The sequence below is a fragment of the Aquarana catesbeiana genome, linkage group LG11, assembly GCF_042186555.1.
Source record: "Aquarana catesbeiana isolate 2022-GZ linkage group LG11, ASM4218655v1, whole genome shotgun sequence".
NCBI lineage: Eukaryota > Metazoa > Chordata > Amphibia > Anura > Ranidae > Aquarana > Aquarana catesbeiana.
In genome coordinates, this window is record NC_133334.1 from 258,481,690 (window position 1) to 258,502,940 (window position 21,251).

The following is a 21,251-nucleotide window of genomic DNA, read 5'->3' on the forward strand; positions in this document are numbered from 1 at the left end:
CTTTGAGTTGGTTGGAGATCTTTTTGATCCTTTCAGTCCCTTCTCTCCGTATAACCTGTATGGTTACAGTGTGGATATAAAAGACAGACAGATAGACTTTGATGGCCGGATTATTCTCGGGGACCTGGACCCGATGACATCATGAGCACCCTTGTGCAATATGGGCTTGATTACTGACCCATCTCTAGGAGGGTTAGAGGAGGATATGAAAGAGGTCAGGGGCACCAGATGGGCACATAGGAAAGACCAGAAACATATATATATATATATATATATATATATATATATATATATTTATTATTATTGTTGTTAATAATAATAATATTATTATTATTATTATTATTATTATTATTATTAATAAAAAAAATCTATATATATGTATAGATAGATATATCTATCTATCTATATAGATATAGGTATATATCTATATCTATATAGATAGATAGATAGATAGATAGATAGATAGATAGATAGATAGATAGATAGATAGATAGATAGATAGATAGATAGATAGATAGATAGATAGATAGATAGATAGAGATAGATCTATCTCTATCTATCTATCTATCTATCTATCTATCTATCTATCTATCTATCTATCTATCTATCTATCTATCTATCTATATATATATATATAATTTTATTAAATATAACATATATATTTAAAACAATAATAATATTATCAATAGAAATAATAATAATAATATTTATATCAATAATGTTATTAAATATGGTGGGGTGCTGTGATGTTTTCAGGAAGCTGTGTACAGCACCCTGCCTGCCACTCCCACCAGCCTGATCTGCCTGCACTGAAGAGAGAAACACAGAGACATGCTTTCGATGAAGGCCTAAGGCCGAAATGCGTCAGCACTTTTGAATGATGTTATTGCTGTAATGCTTAAATAAATATTTTCTATGGAGAAGCTGTCGAGTTGCTGGCCTGTACTTTCTATGGATCATTTGTGACTTTAATCAACCAGAGCACACGACTACTCTACACACCAACTATGCTATATATAGGGGTAGCGCTTGGGTGAGTTTTTCTCTTACAGAGACATGTGACAGTGATGACATCTCTGGCTCTAAAATAAGGTTTGTAATGAAAATGGAAAGTTTTTTTTTTTTTCCAAATATCATTGGCCTATTGGTTGGGCGAAGGGAGGAACCAGGGAAGGCAAAATTGAAGCAGATTAAACTTGATCTTTGGGCCCTGTTCAAATCTGGGTGTAGAGGAAATGCTGGCAGAAGCGCACTTTTTCCTCCCTCGCTTCTGCAAATGCGCGAAAAAAATGAGCTAAAATGCACAATGTGCTTGCGATGCCATTATTTCCTAATGGGACATATACGTTTTTCATGCAAACAACATGCAAAAACACACGTTGCAAAGTGTGCTTGGCAAATTCAATACTTTTTTGACGCATTTATGGTGCGGAGAGAAATATGAATGGCGCCACTAGAAAGACGCACACAAAAATCGCAAAGAACGCAATGCAGGAGAGTCGCTCAGATTTTTTTTTTTCATGGAAAAACTAAAGACAGACACCCAGAGGCGCGAGGAAGCCAATGATATTTCTGAATAATGTATAATCTTTATCGCTATCACTTCACTGGAACCTTTCTTAAATGCACAAAACAACTAAAACAAAATCAAAGTATTTCTTCCCCACCCCCCAGTGAACAGACTGCAACATTGTAACTTTGTAGCAAATCACAAGATGAGAGGCTGCAGCTGGGTCTGATCTGTGTCAGACATTTGTGAACACAGCTAAGAATACATTTTGCAAAACCTCTGACCATCCCCATGTTTGCCATATGGCTGGATTTCTGCCTTGTTTTTTTTTTTTTTTTTTTTTTGTCCTTGCTATAATTAGAGATGGCCAGTTTCACTATCAAGGCAAATAATGGCACAAGTGGCAGAAGGGCGCAGAGGCGAAATTCATCCTGATTATTAGCTGAAGTAATCCCTCTTTGAAAACACGTCGGCGAGTGAATTCCAGTGCGGGATTCTTAATGTGCGTTCCTTTAGAGGCCTGCATAATTCATGGCGGCCTACGGATCGAGCCTGCCGACAATGAGTTTTAATTTCTCCTGTCTTGCTGACACTTCGGTGTCTACTGAGCACAGAGAGGAACAATGAGACTGAGGATATGGAGATTTTATTCTAATTCAATGGGGAAGAAGGGAGTTCAGGGGGAATATGTGACAAATAGAGCTTTCTTTTGTTGGTATTTAATCACCCCTGAGTTTTTTTATCTTTTGCTAAAAAAAGGACAAAAGACCAAAAATTGTGAGAAAAAAAAAATTTTGCAAACAGGTAATTTTTCTCCTTCACTGATGAGCACTGATGAGGTGGCACTAATATGCAGCACTGATGTGTACTGATAGTCGGCACTGATAGACACTGATAGACAGCACTGGTGGGCACTGATAGGCGGCACTGATGGGCAAAGATAGGTGGCACAGATAGGCAGCACTTTTGGGTGGCACTAATGGGCACTGATGGGTGGCACTGAAAGGAAGCACTGACTGGCATTACTGATGGGCACAGAATGGCCTCACTGATGGGCACAAATTGGCATCACTGATGGGCACAGATTGGTGTCACTGATGGGCATGGTCAAAGCGAAGAGACAACAGTCGGCAGGAGGCCTCCCATGGAGTCGGAGCGTTTTCGATTTTTGTTATTTTTTTTTTTTTATATAGCACTTGTCAAAAACTCTCTTGTGTTTTTTACTTTTTGACACTTTTTTGGTAAATGAGTAGGGGTACAATGTACCCGCTACAAATTCACATAGGGGGGGCGGAATCTGGGGGCTTCCAGATTCCGATAAGCCCCCTGCCCGCAGACCCCGACAACCACCCGCCAGGGTTGTTGGGAAGAGGCCCTTGTCCCCATCAACATGGGAACAGGATGCTTTGGGGTGTAGAACCCTCCCTGCCCCAAACCACCCCCCCATGTTGAGGGCATGTGGCCTGGTATGGTTCAGGAGGAGGGGGGGGGCACTCGCTCGTCCCCTCTTTTCTTGACCTGCCAGGCTGCATGCTTGGATAAGGGTCTGGTATGGATTTTGGGGTGACCCCAAGCGAAAAATTAAAACAAAATTGGCGTGGGGTCCCCTTAAAATCCATACCAGACCCGAAGGGCCTGGTATGGACTGAGGGGGAGGGGGGCAACGTTGTTTTTTTTTCATTTTTTTTTTCATCTATATTGCCGGGAGCCAGCAATACATTGCAGCTGCAAGTAAGTTTAAATTACATTTATGCTGCGGCATGTTCTAATCATCGCACAGATGCACCACTTTACAGGCAGACTAAGGGGACCCCTCAGGCATGATATTTCATTTTATTGTTTCACTTTAAGCAAAATTAAAATCGCTGCTCCTTTAAAAACGATCATTTTAAAAACTTTTTTTTGCATTGATACATGTCCCCCAGGGCAGTACCCAGGCCCCCATACACTTTTTATGGCAATAACTTGCATATAAGCCTTTAAAATTAGGACTTTTGATTTTTCATGTTCGTGTCCCATAAACTTTAATAGGGTTTGTATGTTTTCTAGAACTTTTTGCCTAGTGGAGTTGTTCTGGTGCGGGTGGGAGGCGAATAAAGTGGACCTGTCAGTTACATCACAAGTCTGTATGATTAAAACCCTGACACGTCACAATATGCACCAACCGTATCATTTATCAGGCAAGCCTTGCCTTTCATCATTAAAAAGCCACCTTTGACCTCTAGTCAGTGACTTTGCCTAGGCTGAGATGATGTCATCAGTCTGCTGCAGGCAGAAGGGGGCATTTCCTCTGTCTCCCCTCCCCCAGTGATCAGACTGCAGCATTATAACTGTGTAGCAAGTCATAAGAGAGCCTGTTTCTTTGCTGTCTGTCTTCCTTTCTCAATGACAGACACTCTCACAATTTCCAGTACGGGTGTAACAGACAGGAGATCCCAATGGGATAAAAATAAAATTAAAAAAATCTGGATAAAATAAAAAATCTGGAGTAGTAATGGGAGAATTCTTCTTAAAAGATCTGAGAAAAAAAAATTGTGAATTATTGTCTCGCCGACGCCGGCAATAAGTTTTCCCCTCTGCACGGTGACGGGGAACGCAATGTCACGGAAGTCATCTACATGTAAAGCACCATAAAATGCCCATAAAACCATTTACGGCTTTAAATTTGTCATGGGATGCGCGGTAATATTTACCCAACGGAAAAACGCACGCGGGGGGGGGAAATGGAGTGTGAGATGCCTCTCCGCAGAACTTCATTTATTCCGAGTCTGCCGTCTGATTTCCATGTGTGACAGCCGACGTCAAATTCCCCGTGGAGCCGAGTGACTGGCATATGGTGCTACGCAACCAGCGCGCCATCAATCAGGGCACCGCGCTGTGACAGCTCTGACAACATCGCCTGGCGCTGGGGCGGCCATTTGCAATTGCCGGGGCCTGCAGTCAAAGCCCGCGCAAATCTTATCGACGACAGACAGGGAGATGTGCCTGTCACCGGCCATGAGCAAATAGAAGGTTCCAGATAAAACACAAACAAAATACTGTAAATCATTAAAATGACTGGAAATAAAATACAATGATATGTATGTATATCAGGGCTGGACAAATATGCTAGGAGCCAGCTAAAAAAAGTTAGGAGCCAGTTTTTTTTCAACCTTTTGCCTACCGGGCACTTTCACCCCCCTCCTGCCCAGGCCAATTTTCAGCTTTCATCGCTGTCGCACTTTGAATAACAATTGCGCGGTCATACTACACTGTACCCATATGACATTTTTATCGTTTTTTTTTTAGACAGATAGTGCTTTCTTCTGGTGGTATTTAATCACCACTGGAGTTTTGTGGGGTTTTTTTTTTTTTTGCGAAATAAATTAAAAAAGACAGAAAATTTTGAAAAAAAAACAAAACTTTTCTTCATTTCTGTTATAAAACTAAAAAAATATATAAAAACAAAATAAGTAATTTTTCTTCTTCACTAATGTGAGGTGATGAGGCTGCATTGATGGGCACTGATAAGGCCACACTGATGAGCACTGATGATTCTGCACTGATAGAACACTGATGAGGCTGCACTGATAAGGCAGCATTGATGGGCACTGATGTGGCTGCACTGATGAGGCTGCACTGATAGGGCACTGTTGAGGTTGCACTGATAGGACACCTATGAGGCTGCACTGATGGGCACTGATGAGGCTGCACTGATAGGTCACTTATGAGGTGGCACTGATGATGGTCCACTGATAGGGCACTAATGAGTCTGCACTGATAGGTCACTGATGAGGCGGCACTGATGATGGTGCACTGATAGGACACCGATGAGGCCGCACTGATAGAGCACTGATGTGCACTGATAATACACTCATGAGGATGCACTGATAGGGCAATGGTGAGGCCGCACTGATAGGGTACTGATGAGGCTGCACTGATAGGGCACTGATAAGGCTGCACTGCTAGGTCACTGATGATGGTGCACTGATAGGACACCGATGAGGCTGCGCTGATGGGGCACTGATAGTACACTCATGAGGCTGCACTGATAGGGCAATGATGAGGCCACACTGATGAAGCTGCACTGATAGGGCACTGATAGGACACCGATGAGGCTGCACTGATGGGGCAATGATGAGGCCGCACTGATGAGGCTGCACTGATAGGGCACTGATGAGGCGGCACTGATGTGCACTGATACGGCAGCATTGATGTGCACTGAAAGGAGGCCACACTGGCTGCCAAGAGGGTAGTGGGCTCTTTCCAGACCCACTTGGAGCCGCAGTCGGAGCCCACCCAGAGGGGAAACTGGAGCATTCGGGGGATGCCCTGTGAGGTGGTGCCTGGCTCAGGGCCATTGCCGAGCCTGTTTAGAGCTGCCGGTTCCTGCTCCAGGGAGCCTCCATCTAGACACGCACCCAGCGGGAGGGAGAAGCGAGACGCACAAGGGACGCTTCCTGCCAAGGGCTCTGCTCCACCCCTGTCAGCTTCGCTTCTCCCCCGCCCCACCCCTCCTACTACCCTACAGCCCCGTATCTGTCCTAACCTGCCCTTCACAGTCCCACCCCTCTCCTACTTTAACCCGGTGTCTTGCCAAGAAAGTTTCCTCAGCGGATAAGTTCCCCCCCTGTACTGCGCAGGCGCAGCGCCTGCGCAGTACGAACTACTAGCAGCCGCCGGAGATAGCCGAACGACAAAATCTACAATCAGCTGTACACGGCGCCTGCGCCCTGGGTCCAGGTTCCTTCCCCACCATCCAAGTGGACCTAGAGGGGGAATCTAAAAGAGCCGAGCGCAGCGAGGCCATACCCGAAGCGTGGCGAGCAGAGCGAGCCCGCGAGGGGCCCTCTTACAGGCGCCGTGTACAGCTGATTTTCCCCTATTTATCTTCGGCTATTTCCGCCGGATCCTACTGCGCAGGCGCAGCGCCTGCGCAGTAGAGGGGGGTCCTTATCCGCCGAGCGGAACTTTCTCGGCAGAACACCGGCTTCACAGCACTGCCCCTCCCCACCCCTAGCATAAAACAATACATGCTACACCTGCCGGTGATTTGTCAGATTAGGCAACCGGGGGTCCAGGCTGAGGCTGCCATTCACTATCACACAGCAGGCTTTGACTTGATATGTGGCTCAGCCAATCTACTGCGTATTGTTCATGATGAGCTGAGCCCCAACCCAAGCCTTGCATCACCCCTGTCCAGGGAATCCCCCCCCCCCCCCGGGAACCCCCCCAGCCAACAGTCATTAGAAGACAAGCATAATGATATCTATTTTATTTATTTTTTTACATTGACAGGGAGCGTACTGTGATCCCTGATAGAGGTCATAAATACCTGGAAGGGTTACACTGACACATTACTGAATACCTAATATAAAGACATATCTGATGACAGGTCCACTTTAATATAAGTTAAAGAGCGCACAGGTACAGATTAGTGTACAAGGATGAGAAATAGAAATGAATACATTTCATACCGCGCTCAATAGAACCAAATCATGTGATATAAATTACTCATATAAACATATGCATGTGACAAATAATATAAATGAACTTTATAAATACAATGATCAAATTATAATAGTAAAGTCCATAAACCACCATCAAACGATTCTTCAATCCAGTGCACAGTGAAAATAACAGTTCTGTGAAAAAGTAGGAGGGGGGGGTGCCGTCCTTCACCAATCTAGGCAAACATCCTACTCACCGGATGGTTCTGACACCCATGACAGTTGTCAAATACGCAGAGAATGTATATCACGATGTCCCCACCGAATATACGCGTCTCTCTCCAACGATGTGGCCAAAAGAGATTTGTAAATCAAGAAAAGAAAGAAAAGCTCCTCATAGTGTAGCTTGTAGCCCTTTATTCGAAAAATAGATTCATTCCATTAAGAACACATAAAATGGAGCCGGTACGCCAAGTTGCGCTCCACCTGCGCTGCAACCACGATGGCGGAAGTGACGTATCACATACGTAAACCGACGCGTTTTGTCAGCACGTCTGACGTCCTCGGGGGTCATGTTTGCCTAGATTGGTGGAGGACGGCACACCCCCCCCCCTTCTTTTTCACAAAACTTATTTTCATTGTGCACTGGATTGAAGACTCGTTTGGTGGCGGTTTATGGACTTTACTATTATAATTTGATTGTTGTATTTATAAAGTTTATTTATATTATTTGTCACATGCATATGTTTATATGAGTAATTTATATCCCATGATTTGGTTCTATTGAGTGCGGTATGAAATGTATTCATTTCTATTTCACATTTTGATTTTATGGTCACACTACGGGCTGCTCACTTTATTTATTTAATTAATTATGAATTGAAATGTATTTGGTTGGTTCCAGAGTGCGCGGCTAAGAGGTCATACCTTCTTTTCACATAGTGTACAGGGATGGTGTGTTAAGTTATACGTGGACTCTACATGCCTTGATTATTCAGTGATGTGCACACTAGTCTCACTCCTTCTGCTGCATTCTGTTTAATAGAAAGAAAAGAAAAGTCTATAAGGAAATGAGAGGAGATCTCACCCCTAGGGACCCCAAAAGTTGCCAGTGGGTGAAGCAACCATCCAGGTGCCACCCATGGCTGAAATACCCATTTTGGGTGGACTTTCTCTTTAGACTAATGTTGTTGCTGCAATGAAAAGGTTATTCTGTATCATTTTGCAGGCAGGGATCTGAGAACGGTGCTGGCAGCCCACACAATGCCTACAGAAAGCACTGAACTATTATTGCAGGGGTGTGAAAACATCTGGACATGTATGAATAACCTTCCCGGGCAGAGAGGGGGATCTGCGGAGCTTTTCAGATCACCAAAATGAGTAATTATCGGTTTATAAATCTCCAACCTGCTCTAAAGCCGGGCAGCCCAACACCATGTAATACCACAGCTTTGTCCGCACTCCTTACAACCTTGTTCCTTTCTACCTGTACAGGCTTTTGAAGTATCTGCCACCCAGCCTACACTCGCTGCGTTATGGAAACACGGGGCGACGTTGTTAGCTGTGCGCAGAGACACAGCGTTCCGCAGATGCAGCTGTGATTCCCATATCAAATCTCAAGGCAAAGTGGAGATCCGTCCTGATAGGCCGTGGATACCTCCAAAGCCAGTACAAGCAATAAAGTAATAATAAACCCAAAGAGTAACATTGCATTTTACATTGAGCTCCACCCAAATAGTGTGAAATATTTTTTATTTTTATATGAGATACAGAGATACAAAGTAATATTGCTTACGAAGATATGAAGTAAGGTTATTTATAAACAATGGACAGAGATAAAGCGATACAAAGTAACATTGTTTATAAACATTGTTCAACTGGGAGATAGGGAGATACAAAGTACCATTGTTCATAAACTTTGATGATACAGAAGACAGAGAGATACAAATTAACATTGTTTATAACAAACATTGGTCAGACAGGAGATAGAGAGATACAAAGTAACATTGCTTATAAACAGGGGACAGACTAGAGATAAATAGCTACAAAGTAACAATGTTTGTAAACATTGTTCAATCGGGAGATACCAAGTACCATTGTTTATAAACACTGATGAGACAGAAGACAGAGAGATACAAAGTGACATTGCTTATAAACATTGTACAGATGGGAGATAGGGAGATACAAACTAACATTGTTTATAAACATTGTTCAGTCGAGAGGTAGGGAGATACAAGTACCATTGTTTATAAACATTGATCAGATGGGAGATTGCAAGATACAAATTAATACTGTTTATAAGCATTGATCCGACAGGAGATTGGAAGATACACAGTAACATTGTTTATAAACATTGTGCAGACTGGAGATAGAGAGAGAGATACAAAGTAATATTGCTGATAAGCATTGATGAGAAAGGAGACAGAACGATACAAAGTAACATTGTTTATAAACATTGATCTGATTGGAGATTGGAAGATACACTGTAACATTGTTTATAAACATTGTTCAGACAGGAGACAGAGCGATACAAAGTAACATTGTTTATAAACATTGATCCGATGGGAGATTGGAAGATACACAGTAACATTGTTTATAAACATTGTTCAGACTTGAGAGTGAGATACAAAGTAACATTGTTTATAAACATTGTTCAGACAGGGGACAGAGCGATACAAAGTAACATTGTTTATAAACATTGATCCGATGGGAAATTGGAAGATACACAGTAACATTGTTTATAAACATTGTTCAGACTGGAGATAGAGAGATACAAAGTAACATTGTTTATAAACATTGATCCAATGGGAGATTGGAAGATAGGCAGTAACATTGTTTATAAACATTGTTCAAACGGGAGACAGAGCAATACAAAGTAACATTGTTTATAAACACTGATCCGATGGGAGATTGGAAGATTCACTGTAATATTGTTTATAAACTTTGTTCAGCCGGGAGATAGAGAGATAGAAAATAACAACGCTTGTAAACATTGTACAGATGGATGATAGGGAGATACATAGTAACACTGTTTAAAAACAATGATCATAGAGAAGATTGAAAGATACAAAGTAACACTGTTTACTTTTTTATGTGTGGCCCAAATGCTTACTTTTTTTATATACACTCCCTATTCACAGCAGTAGGGGGGTTGCTAGTGTTGTGTCTGCCCGCCGCATTGCCCAGTAGATGCCTTTGGCATATACCCCACACAAGCACAGCGCTGCCATGCGGTGCCAGGGCAAAGAGACAGAGCACAGAAAGGGAATGGACACTACTGAGCATGCACCGGCTAGACACAGCGCAAGTGCCGCCTCCTGAGTATGCGTTCCACAATGTTGGTGTGGCCCCAGGGAAACACCGGAGACAAAGGTGACACCCTATAGATGTAAACTCAATAGGGGAAACTTTTATAGGCTAGTAATGCTGGAAACACAACTCTGGGGTCAGGAAGCAATAGTAACAAAGTATGCATCTACATTTATTCATTCATATTTTCAAAAAGGGTTTAATAACACTTTAACTGTGAGCACAAAAAATGTTTAGTGAAACAGATTCCCAGTAAAAATAGAAGTGAGATGATCACTGTGCTGCATGTAGCCTGTGCAGAGAACAAAGCTCTGGGAGGGATCTGACAGGCTCCACCCACTAGAGGCTGCCTGCAGAAAACTACAGGAGGGGGCGGAGACAAGACCAGTCACCCTGCACTCTGAGAGAGAACAGTGGTGAGCGGTCTTTACTACAGGAAGCTCCTGCTCAGAGACAAAAGAGTTAATCGCACGTTTGGGGGTGCCATTAGGAAATAATGGCATGCCAAAAAGAAATAATGGCACCGCAAGCACAACGCACAATTTGTTGCGATTCTACATGTCATTCCAATATGTTCATGTGTGAATAGGGCCTGAAGGAATATATTTAAAAAAAAAAAATCTGCATGTAAGAGTAACTCCACTTTTGTTGAAAAAACAAAACATTCCCCTCTGGGTGATCAATGTACATTATACATTGTAAGGATTTTAACAAACTTTGTTGCAGTTTCCTACCTGTTTCATCCCTGAAGAAAAAGCTGTAATAATGTCAGTGTGGAAAGTGAATCTAAATGGGGGTGACTTTTTCATTATATGAGGGGAAGCTCTGCTGACTTCCATCATCCAATCAGGATCAAGGGAGCTTCCTTTCGGGTTGCCCCTACAATGATTTATATTAAAAATTCAATAAAGCAGCACTAAGAAAAATAAAAAATAAAAGAATATATATAATAGTGATATGAATAAAGTCCAGAACGAACACACACAATGAATGTGTGTGAACTCCACACACAGCAACCCATGTGTTAGCAAAAATATATATAGTCCATATAGTGCACACAGGTAATATTAATGTGAACACCTCTCAAAGACAGTGCACCTCCACCACACAGAGTGCGTGCTGACCAAAAGGCAAGCTCTGATGAGCCTGCGGCTAATTACCCAGCCAGGGACTCTATCCGGAAGAGTGTTGAATATCCATAGATCTTGATTGAGAAGAATCTTGAACTAAGCACCAGATGACCAGGGAAACTCAAACATCAACCCAGGGGAATAGATCAAGCGTTGCCCAAAAAATATATATATATATAAAAAAAAAATGCCCAAAAAATATAAAAAGACTCACCATAGTGTAAAAACGTACCATATAGGTTTATTGGGGTAAAAGATTGCACTTACAGAATTGCTGGTAATAAAAGTCAAGAAAAGAGCTGGCCGGTTTGCAGACACCCGTCCATTGTGTTACAGCGTGATGACGTCAGCACGTCAAAACTCCCGACGTGCGTTTCATCACAATCTGACGTCGTCTCCAGCAATTCTGTAAGTGCAATCTTTTACCCCAATAAACCTATATGGTACGTTTTTACACTATGGTGAGTCTTTTTATATCTTTTGGGCAACGCTTGATCTATTCCCCTGGCAGTTGATGTTTGAGTTTCCCTGGTCGTCTGGTGCTTAGTTCAAAATTCTTCCCAATCAATATCTATGGATATTCAACACTCTTCCGGATAGAGGCCCTGGCTGGTTAATAAGCTGCAGGCTCATCAGAGCTTGCCTTTTGGTCAGCACGCACTCTGTGTGGTGGAGGTGCACTGTCTTTGAAAGGTGTTCACATTAATATTACCAGTGTGCACTATATGGACTATATATATTTTTGCTAACACATGGGTTGCTGTGTGTGGAGCTCACACACATTCATTGTGTGTGTCCGTTCTGGACTTTATTCATATCACTATTATATATATCCTTTATTTTTCTTAGCGCTGCTTTATTGAATTTTATATCTGTATTTGTGTGTATCTCACATTTTTTAGCAGCTGCTTTTTATTTTTATTTTTAGTTTTTTTCTCTTTTTTTGATATCTAGCGTGGTATTTTCCATGTATATAATAATTTATATTTGTTATAGTATTTTAAAAAATGTTTAATAAAAAATTAAAGCAAAAATGCAGTTTTTTATTTTTTTTTTATTTTCCTTACACGTGATTGGGTAATTTTTTACGAAAGTGAAGCTTTACCCTATTTACTAAGCTATGGAGCAACTGCAGTCTATTTGCCTTTAGCAAATCAACCCCAAAGTCTCACACTGGATTACTGCACAGATCTGGAAGATATACACAAAGCACACCGAGCTTCAAGAAGAATTCACATGAGAAGGGGCTTCTGCTTCTTTTCTGTAAAATCAGCAGGCTAAGGGAGGGGTGGTGACACCACTGTATTTTCGTTACTTTTGCACAAAATGTTGTCACCCTGCCATGCTGTGCTGTCTGATAAATCACAAGTGGGTGGGCAGTGGACAAGGCAACAAGTGGCCTCATAGTGGGGTGCTGCCAACGTGGCCTCCAATGTGACTTCTTGGGGGAGGGGAGGATGGGTAATGGGGGCGCAGAAGGTGGAGGGGAATACCTTGAAAAATATTGGACAGAGCATAACAGAAACAGGGAATCTGCCGGAGCTCAGACAAATCGGCCACAGAGCCAAATTCCAGAAGATTATTCAGACAGATGACCGAACGCCATTCAGAGGTCACCCCGAGAACGTGGTGGGCTTAGTCTCTGTGCTTCTTGGACCCAGTCATGACATTTTTCCAGCATTAAACCCTACAGCATGATGGGTCTGGTCTCTGCCCTTCGTGGGCTCAGTCACGACGTTTCTCCATTTAGCGTTAATTTGAAACATATATACGTCTGCGCTGAACGCTTCCATACGTGTCCCTGGGAGGCACAATTGAATTTGCGGTAGCAGACGTCGATATTTTACAATACGATCTGCACTAATGTTCACCATTAAGTCTCCAATGACTTCCGACTGTGAATCTTTGACCTCAAGACAAACCATCAACATGAAGGAGAAGAGCTGGAGGTAATGAGTATGAGGGGAAAGAGTCAAGGACCAAACTAGGAAGATATACAAGATTTAGCTCCTGTGTGAGAACTTTGCCTTTATATGGACTTGGCTGAATGGATGTGCTCCTCATTCTGCATCTTAGCCAATCTGATTGTCCACCCCCCCATAGCTTTTGTCTATATTAACAGAAACCTAGAGCAGCAGGTTCTTCAGCAAAGGTAAGTACTTTAGCCCTTCTGCTACTTGTTTGTTTCCATCCCAGAAAGGATCTAACATAGCTTTATCACACGTTTATAACAGTAGGTCCATTTTACCTTGACAGGGTCTCATCGGCTGCATGGACGGTCTTTGAAAATCTGTTCCTGACAACAAATTCAATTTCCTGTCCAGGAAACATACTGTAGCTAGACTGTGCCAAAGTCAAAACACTCTTGCACTGAAGAGAATCAAGTAACCAAAGGCAGCAGTACCGCCAACAGTAACTGTGAAAGTCTCTAGTGAATGCATACAATGTATTCTCAGTGATGTCACCGGTCTCTAGTGAATGAATAGGCTGCATTCCTAATGATGTCACTGGTCTCTAGCACATGGTTAATCTGCATTCTCAGTGATGTCACCGGTCTCTAGTGAATGGAAAGGCTGCATTCACACTGATGTCATCAGTCTCTAGTGAATGGATAGGCTGCATTCTCAGTGATGTCACCACTCTCTAGTGAATGGATAGGCTGCATCCTCTGTGATGTCATCAGTCTCTAGTGAATGGATTGGCTGCATTCTCAGTGATGTCACCAGTCTCTAGTGAATGGATTGACTGCATTCTCAGTGATGTCACCACTCTCTAGTGAATGGATAGGCTGCATCCTCTGTGATGTCATCAGTCTCTAGTGAATGGATTGGCTGCATTCTCAGTGATGTCACCAGTCTCTAGTGAATGGATTGGCTGCATTCTCAGTGATGTCACCACTCTCTAGTGAATAGATAGGCTGCATCCTCTGTGATGTCATCAGTCTCTAGTGAATGGATTGGCTGCATTCTCAGTGATGTCACCAGTTTCTAGTGAATGGATAGGCTGCATTCTCAGTGATGTCACCAGTCTCTAGTGAATGGATTGGCTGCATTCTCAGTGATGTCACTGGTCTCTAGTGAATGGATAGGCTGCATTCTCAGTGATGTCACTGGTCTCTAGTGAATGGATTGGCTGCATTCTCAGTGATGTCACCACTCTCTAGTGAATGGATAGGCTGCATCCTCTGTGATGTCATCAGTCTCTAGTGAATGGATTGGCTGCATTCTCAGTGATGTCACCGATCTCTAGTGAATGGATTGGCTGCATTCTTAGTGATGTCACCGGTCTCTAGTGAATGGATAGGCTGCATTCTCAGTGATGTCACCGGTCTCTAGTGAATGGATAGGCTCCATTCTCAGTCATGTCATTGGCCTCTGGTGAATGTATAGCCTGCATTGTCAGTGATGTTACCAGTCTCCTTTTGTTTGCCTATTATCTGATATTTGTAGAGTGCCTCTAGGTAGGACTGAAGCATGATAGTAGATCACTCTGTGCCGTGCAGCATGCCAGTGTGCCTATGGATGTAATGTAGGTCCTGAATGTTATAGAGTTACGTATAGCCACATTAAGTGGGCTTTCATGGTTGCTCTAGGTAGGACTGTAACCTCCTGTTACTTGATTCTTTTCAGTGCAAGCTCTCACTTTATTGGCACCAATCATCTCTTAGAAAAGGTGGTGCTGGAGAAGAGCGACCTCTGAGACACTAACACGGCACGCCTCCCACCGACATCCAATAATCTTCAAGCAGAATTATAGTTTTCCATACTTGTGGTTCCTCCCAGTAGTCCGAAGCACAGTACAGTGAGCCGGGTACAGACCGAGACATGGATCTGCAGGCACATGGCTTTGTGCTGTCTGGTCATTTTACAATCCCGCTGGCCGGGGGCAGAAATAAATGCTGATTGCAGCAATTAATGTCACTCACAAGAACAGTTACAGTTGGTTACTTTACATCCGTATGACAGCTAGGTATTCCCCCGTTCAGCAGAGACCTCTTGTCGCTTCTATCACTTGTCTCATAATTACGGTTATCAGCAACACGCCGCGCACTCTGAATTAAGCACTGCGATAGAGGAGGATTTCCAATAGCAAATACGTGTTTAGAAACATAGTGAGAAAAAATTACACAAAACAAACATTTTCTAAACTCAGCACAGGATAGGCTGCATTCCTAATGATGTCACTGGTGTCTTGTGAATGGATAGGCTGCATTTTCAGTGATGTCACTGCTCTCTAGTGAATAGTTAGGCTGCATTCTCAGTGATGTCACCGGTCTCTAGTGAATGGATAGGCTGCATTCTCAGTGATGTCACCGGTCTCTAGTGAATGGATAGGCTCCATTCTCAGTGATGTCACTGGTCTCTAGTGAATGGATAGGCTGCATTTCTAATGATGTTACTGGTCTCTTGCGCATGGATAGGCTCCATTCACAGTGATGTCACTGGTCTCTAGTGAATGGATAGGCTACATTCTCAGTGATGTCACTGGTCTCTAGTGAATGGATAGGCTGCATTCCTAATGATGTCACTGGTCTCTAGTGAATGGATAGGCTGCATTCTCAGTGATGTCACCAGTCTCTACTGAATGGATAGGCTGCATTCTCAGTGATGTCACAGGTCTCTGGTGAATGGATAGGCTCCATTCACTGTGATGTCACAGGTCTCTAGTGAATGGATAGGCACCATTCACTGTGATGTCACTGGTCTCTATTGGATGGATAGGCTGCATTCCAAATGATGTCACTGGTCTCTAGCGCATGGATAGGCTGCATTCTCAGTGATGTCCCGGTCTCTAGTGAATGGATAGGCTGCATTGTCAGTGATATCACCGGTCTCTAGTGAATGGATAGGCTCCATTCACGGTGATGTCATAGGTCTCTAGTGAATGGATAGGCTGCATTCCTAATGATGTCACTGGTCTCTAGTGAATGGATAGGCTGCATTCTCAGTGATGTCCCGGTCTCTAGTGAATGGATAGGCTCCATTCACTGTGATGTCATAGGTCTCTAGTGAATGGATAGGCTGCATTCCTAATGATGTCACTGGTCTTTAGTGAATGGATAGGCTACATTCTCAGTGATGTCACTGGTCTCTAGTGAATGGATAGGCTCCATTCAAAGTGATGTCACAGGTCTCTAGTGAATGGATAGGCTACATTCACCGTGAAGTCACCGGTCTCTAGCGAATGGATAGGCTGCATTCTCAGTGATGTCACCGGTCTCTAGTGAATGGATAGGCTGCATTGTCAGTGATGTCACTGGTCTCTAGTGAATGGATAGGCTCCATTCTCAGTGATGTCACCGGTCTCTGAATGGATAGGCTCCATTCTCAGTGATGTCACCGGTCTCTAGTGAATGGATAGGCTGCATTCCCAGTGATGTCATCGCTCTCTAGTGAATGGATAGGCTCCATTCTCAGTGATGTCACCGGTCTCTGAATGGATAGGCTCCACTCTCAGTGATGTCACCGGTCTCTAGTGAATGGATAGGCTGCATTCCCAGTGATGTCATCGCTCTCTAGTGAATGGATAGGCTCCATTCTCAGTGATGTCACTGGTCTCTAGTCAATGGACCGGCTGCACTACACACAGGAGAGATGCTGCTTTCAGTACAATTTAGATGTATGCCCTATTGCAGTATGATCTCTGACCTTGTTCACTTTAAATTTCTGTAAACATGTATTCAATTCATATAGTTAGTGATTGATTTTTCCCAGTGTTTTAACATTGATTCCTTTGGAAGATCGATCTATCTACAGTATATCTGTCTATTTGTCTATCCGTCTCTGATGGTGTTTTACAATTCAGTGTTAATAAATATTAATGGTAATAACAATATCTATCATTTTCTCTATGAATCTGTATTCCCCTCCTCAGCTGGCTCAGGTTGGTTGGTATCCGGCAGGACTGGGCCTTTCTGTAGTGATGAAGGCACTGCAGAGCTGAGCTGCATATATATTGCTCTCTTAGGGGAATCCAGCAAATAAGACCTGCTCTTGGTTATTACGCTGACATTTTCCTCGCAGGGAGGGGAAGAAGGAGGAGGGGGGGGTGGGGGGGTGCTGTCTGCTAATAAGGAACTTGCAACTCCAGCCATCGTTCATTGATTTTTTCAGCATTTTACATTGCTCAGTTCCTCCTGCTTGCTGCGGCCCTTCGCAGCAGCTGCATCTAATTGTCCTGTGACATTTTTTGTCCCCCCCCACCCCCATCCGCAGAGGGAGCCGGGCGCCGGAGGAAGGCACAATGGTTGCACCGTAATGCAGGATGGTGCGGCTCCCCAGGGAACACTGGCCCCCGGATTATGTATTGATCAAGACTGTGACCTGCTGAGTCCATCCCCCCACCACCATAAATTAATCAGCATGTCGATCAATCCCATGATCCGAGAGGTGGGCTGCTGAAACACTGCGCTGGTTTCTCCCCGGAGACTGACGCGCTTCCGACCAGAGGACCAAAGAAAAATATTATTACTGCAAGGCTGGCGCAAACCCCGAGCGGGACCCCCTGATTGTTCATACTCAGGATCACCAACCCCTTGTATTATCAGCGATGGTCCTTTTTATTTCCTTATAACCACATTCCTCTATCTTCCTCAACCTCCAGATAATAAAATGAGAAGTCACATACATGCTGCTGAGGTGATAACATTGTAACAAAATAAGAATAATGATAATAATAACCTTTTCCTCAACCTCCAAAAAATGACATATAAAGTCCTACACAGGCCATTGGGGTGATAATATTAAATATAAAATGTAAAAAAATAGTAATGATATTAATATAGATAATAATATATTTATAACCTCTTCCTCAACCTGCAAATAATGAAATGTGAAGTCCTACACAGGCCCACTGGGATGATAACATAAAATAATATACAATGTAACAAAATAATAATAATAATAACCTCTTCCTCAACCTCCTAATAAGGAAATGAGAAGTCCTACACAAAACATATATATATAATATAGATAATAATAACAATATTAAAAACTTCTTCCGCAACCCCCAAAAAAAGTGAAATGTGACACATGCCACTGGGGTGATAGTATAAAATAATATACAATGTAACACCTCCGCCCGGCAGCGGAGGAAGGAGGAAGGGGACTGAGGTCGCCGCGGCGCAGTCTCCCGGAAGTGGGTGACAGGGACCTGTCAAAAACAGGTCTCCCCCCCCCTGTCTCCCCCCCGAACAGTGCCAAATGTGGCACCGGAGGGGAGGAGGAGGCAGATACTTGGAGGTAGCACTTTTGGGTGGAACTCTGCTTTAATATAGATAATAATCATAATATTAAAAACTTCTTCCGCAACCCCCAAAAAATTGAAATGTGACACAGGCCACTGGGGTGATAGTATAAAATAATATACAATGTAACAAAATAATAATAATAATAACATCCTCTTCCTCAACCTCCAAATAATGGCCACTGGAGTGACAACTTAAAATGTACAATGTAAAAAAAAAAATTATATATATATATATATATATATATATATATATATATATATATATATATACACACACACACAAATAGATAATAACAAATTATTAAAAACTTCTTCCGCAACCCCAGAAAATAGTGAAATGTGACACAGGCCTCTGGGGTGATAGTTTAAAATAATTTACAATGTAACTAAATAATAATAAAATGAAATAATAACCTCTTCCTCAACCTCCAAATAATGAAATTAAAAGTCAAACACAGACAGCTGGGGGTGATAACATATAATACAATGTAACAAAATAATAAAAACAATACTAATAATAATAATAACCTCTCCCTCAAACTCCAGTGAATGAAATGTGAAGTCCTACGGAGGCCGCTAGGGTGATAACAAAAAATAATATACAATGTAACAAAATAACAATAATATAATAATAATATAAAGTCCTACAAAGGCCACTGAGGTGATAACATACAATAACATAGAGTTTAACAATATAATAATAATAAACATCTATTGCTATTAACCCGCAGATAACGAATGATTTCTATTTGCAATCAGTATTTTTCATTTCAATTGAAAATTTTCATTACAACATTTTGCGCTAGGATTACACAAATCCAAATCTAATAAAATGACATTTAGAAAACTGCCGACTCTGTGATTTAAAATGGATGGAAGCCCAAAATTGAAAAATTGCAATTTTTAATATATAATTCTGGTTCCTTTTATGTTTGCATTCTTTGTCACATGTTTTACTGCTGCTGATCTCCCGCAGTCTCTTTGCAGCCAATTCCTATCTACATGCACACTGACATTTCCCAGGGCAGGTTTTCTGATAATGACAACAGCTGAAGGGTTTTTATGACTGTATTATGTAGCATCAGCCACTTTTAGTCTCCATCGGAAATACTTTTTCTTACTACATATTTGTCGATGGACTGAAATTGCTTATTCGGATTTTGCTTCACACTGTGTGATTCTGACAATGTGCATTAAAAGCTGCAGCACGTCAGATAGACCCTGCCTCATTTCTTGGCTGAAGGACATTCAGCATCATCTAGTCCTTTTCTCCCCAGCCTAACTCACCCAACCCACCCCTTTTAATTTATTGGATTTTAGTTCTTTCAATCATGGAGGCTCAGCATCACATGTGGGCATTACCTAGGGTGGTCTATGCATTTTGACATAGATTTGCCCAATAGCAAACCCTATGCTTGGATTGGGACTGAGGGCTCTTAAGAGGAGTACTGAGGCAGGGTGCTGTGATGTTTTCAGGAAACTATGAACAGCATCCTGTCAGCCCTTCCCAGAGCCATCTCTTCTATGCATTGGTGTCAGTCAGTGCAATAATACCCCCAGTATTGTTGTCAGTGGATACAATAATAATCCACAACACTGGTGTCAATGGATGCAATAATAACCCCCAGCATTGGTGTCAGTGGATGCAATAATAACCCCCAGCATTGGTGTCAGTGGATGCAATAACCCCAACATAACCCCCAGCATAGGTATCAGTGGATGCAATAACCCCAACATTGGTGTCAGTGGACACAATAATAACCCCAACATTGGTGTCAGTGGACACAATAATAACCCCAACATTGGTGTCAGTGGACACAATAATAACCTCCAGCACTAGTGTCAGTGGATGCAATAATAGCCCCAGTTCTGGTGTCAATGATACTCCCAGTGTTGTTGTCTGTGAATACAATAAAAAAAACAACACTGATGTCAGTGGATGCAAAAATAACCCCCAGCACTGGTGTCAGTGGACACAATAAAAGCCCCCAGCATTGGTGTCAGTGGATGCAATAATAACCCCAACATTGGTGTCAGCAGACACAATAATAACCCACAGCACTGGTGTCAATGATACTCCCAGTGTTGGTGCCTGTGAATACAATTAAAAAAAAACCCCAACACTGATGTCAGTGGATGCAAAAATACCCCCAGCACTGGTGTCAGAGGATGCAATAATAGTCCCTAGCTTTGGTGCCAATGAGTGCATAATAACCCCAACTTGGTGTCAGTGGACACAAGAATAACCCCCAGTGTTGGTGTCTGTAAAAACAATAATAACCTCCAACACTAGTGTAAATGGACGCAATAATAACTCCAACATTGGTGTCAGTGGACACAATATTAACCCCCAGCACTGGTGTCAGTGGACACAAGAATAACCTCCAGTGTTTGTGTCCGTGAATACAATAATAACCCCCGACACTGGTGTAGTGGATGCAGAAATAATCAGTGGACAAAATAACAGCCCCCAGTAAATGATGCTGGACAATGCAAATCATTCAGAAGCCAAGCAGGAAAAGCTTCTGTTGGACGCTGGGATTGGAGGTTTTCCCTCCCGATTCAGACCTGCTCAACCATGACATGCTTAGGAGGTGGGGCCACTCTACGGAGCTAAAATTGCTA

At 42.6% G+C, this 21,251-nt stretch overlaps 1 protein-coding gene across 1 annotated transcript in view; it reads right to left on the bottom strand.

Moving 5' to 3' along the window:
* The window catches only part of JPH3 (junctophilin 3), a 159,490-nt gene that overhangs the window by 117,649 nt on the left and 20,590 nt on the right, over nucleotides 1–21,251 (bottom strand). The gene's annotated exons all lie outside the window — the stretch shown is intronic.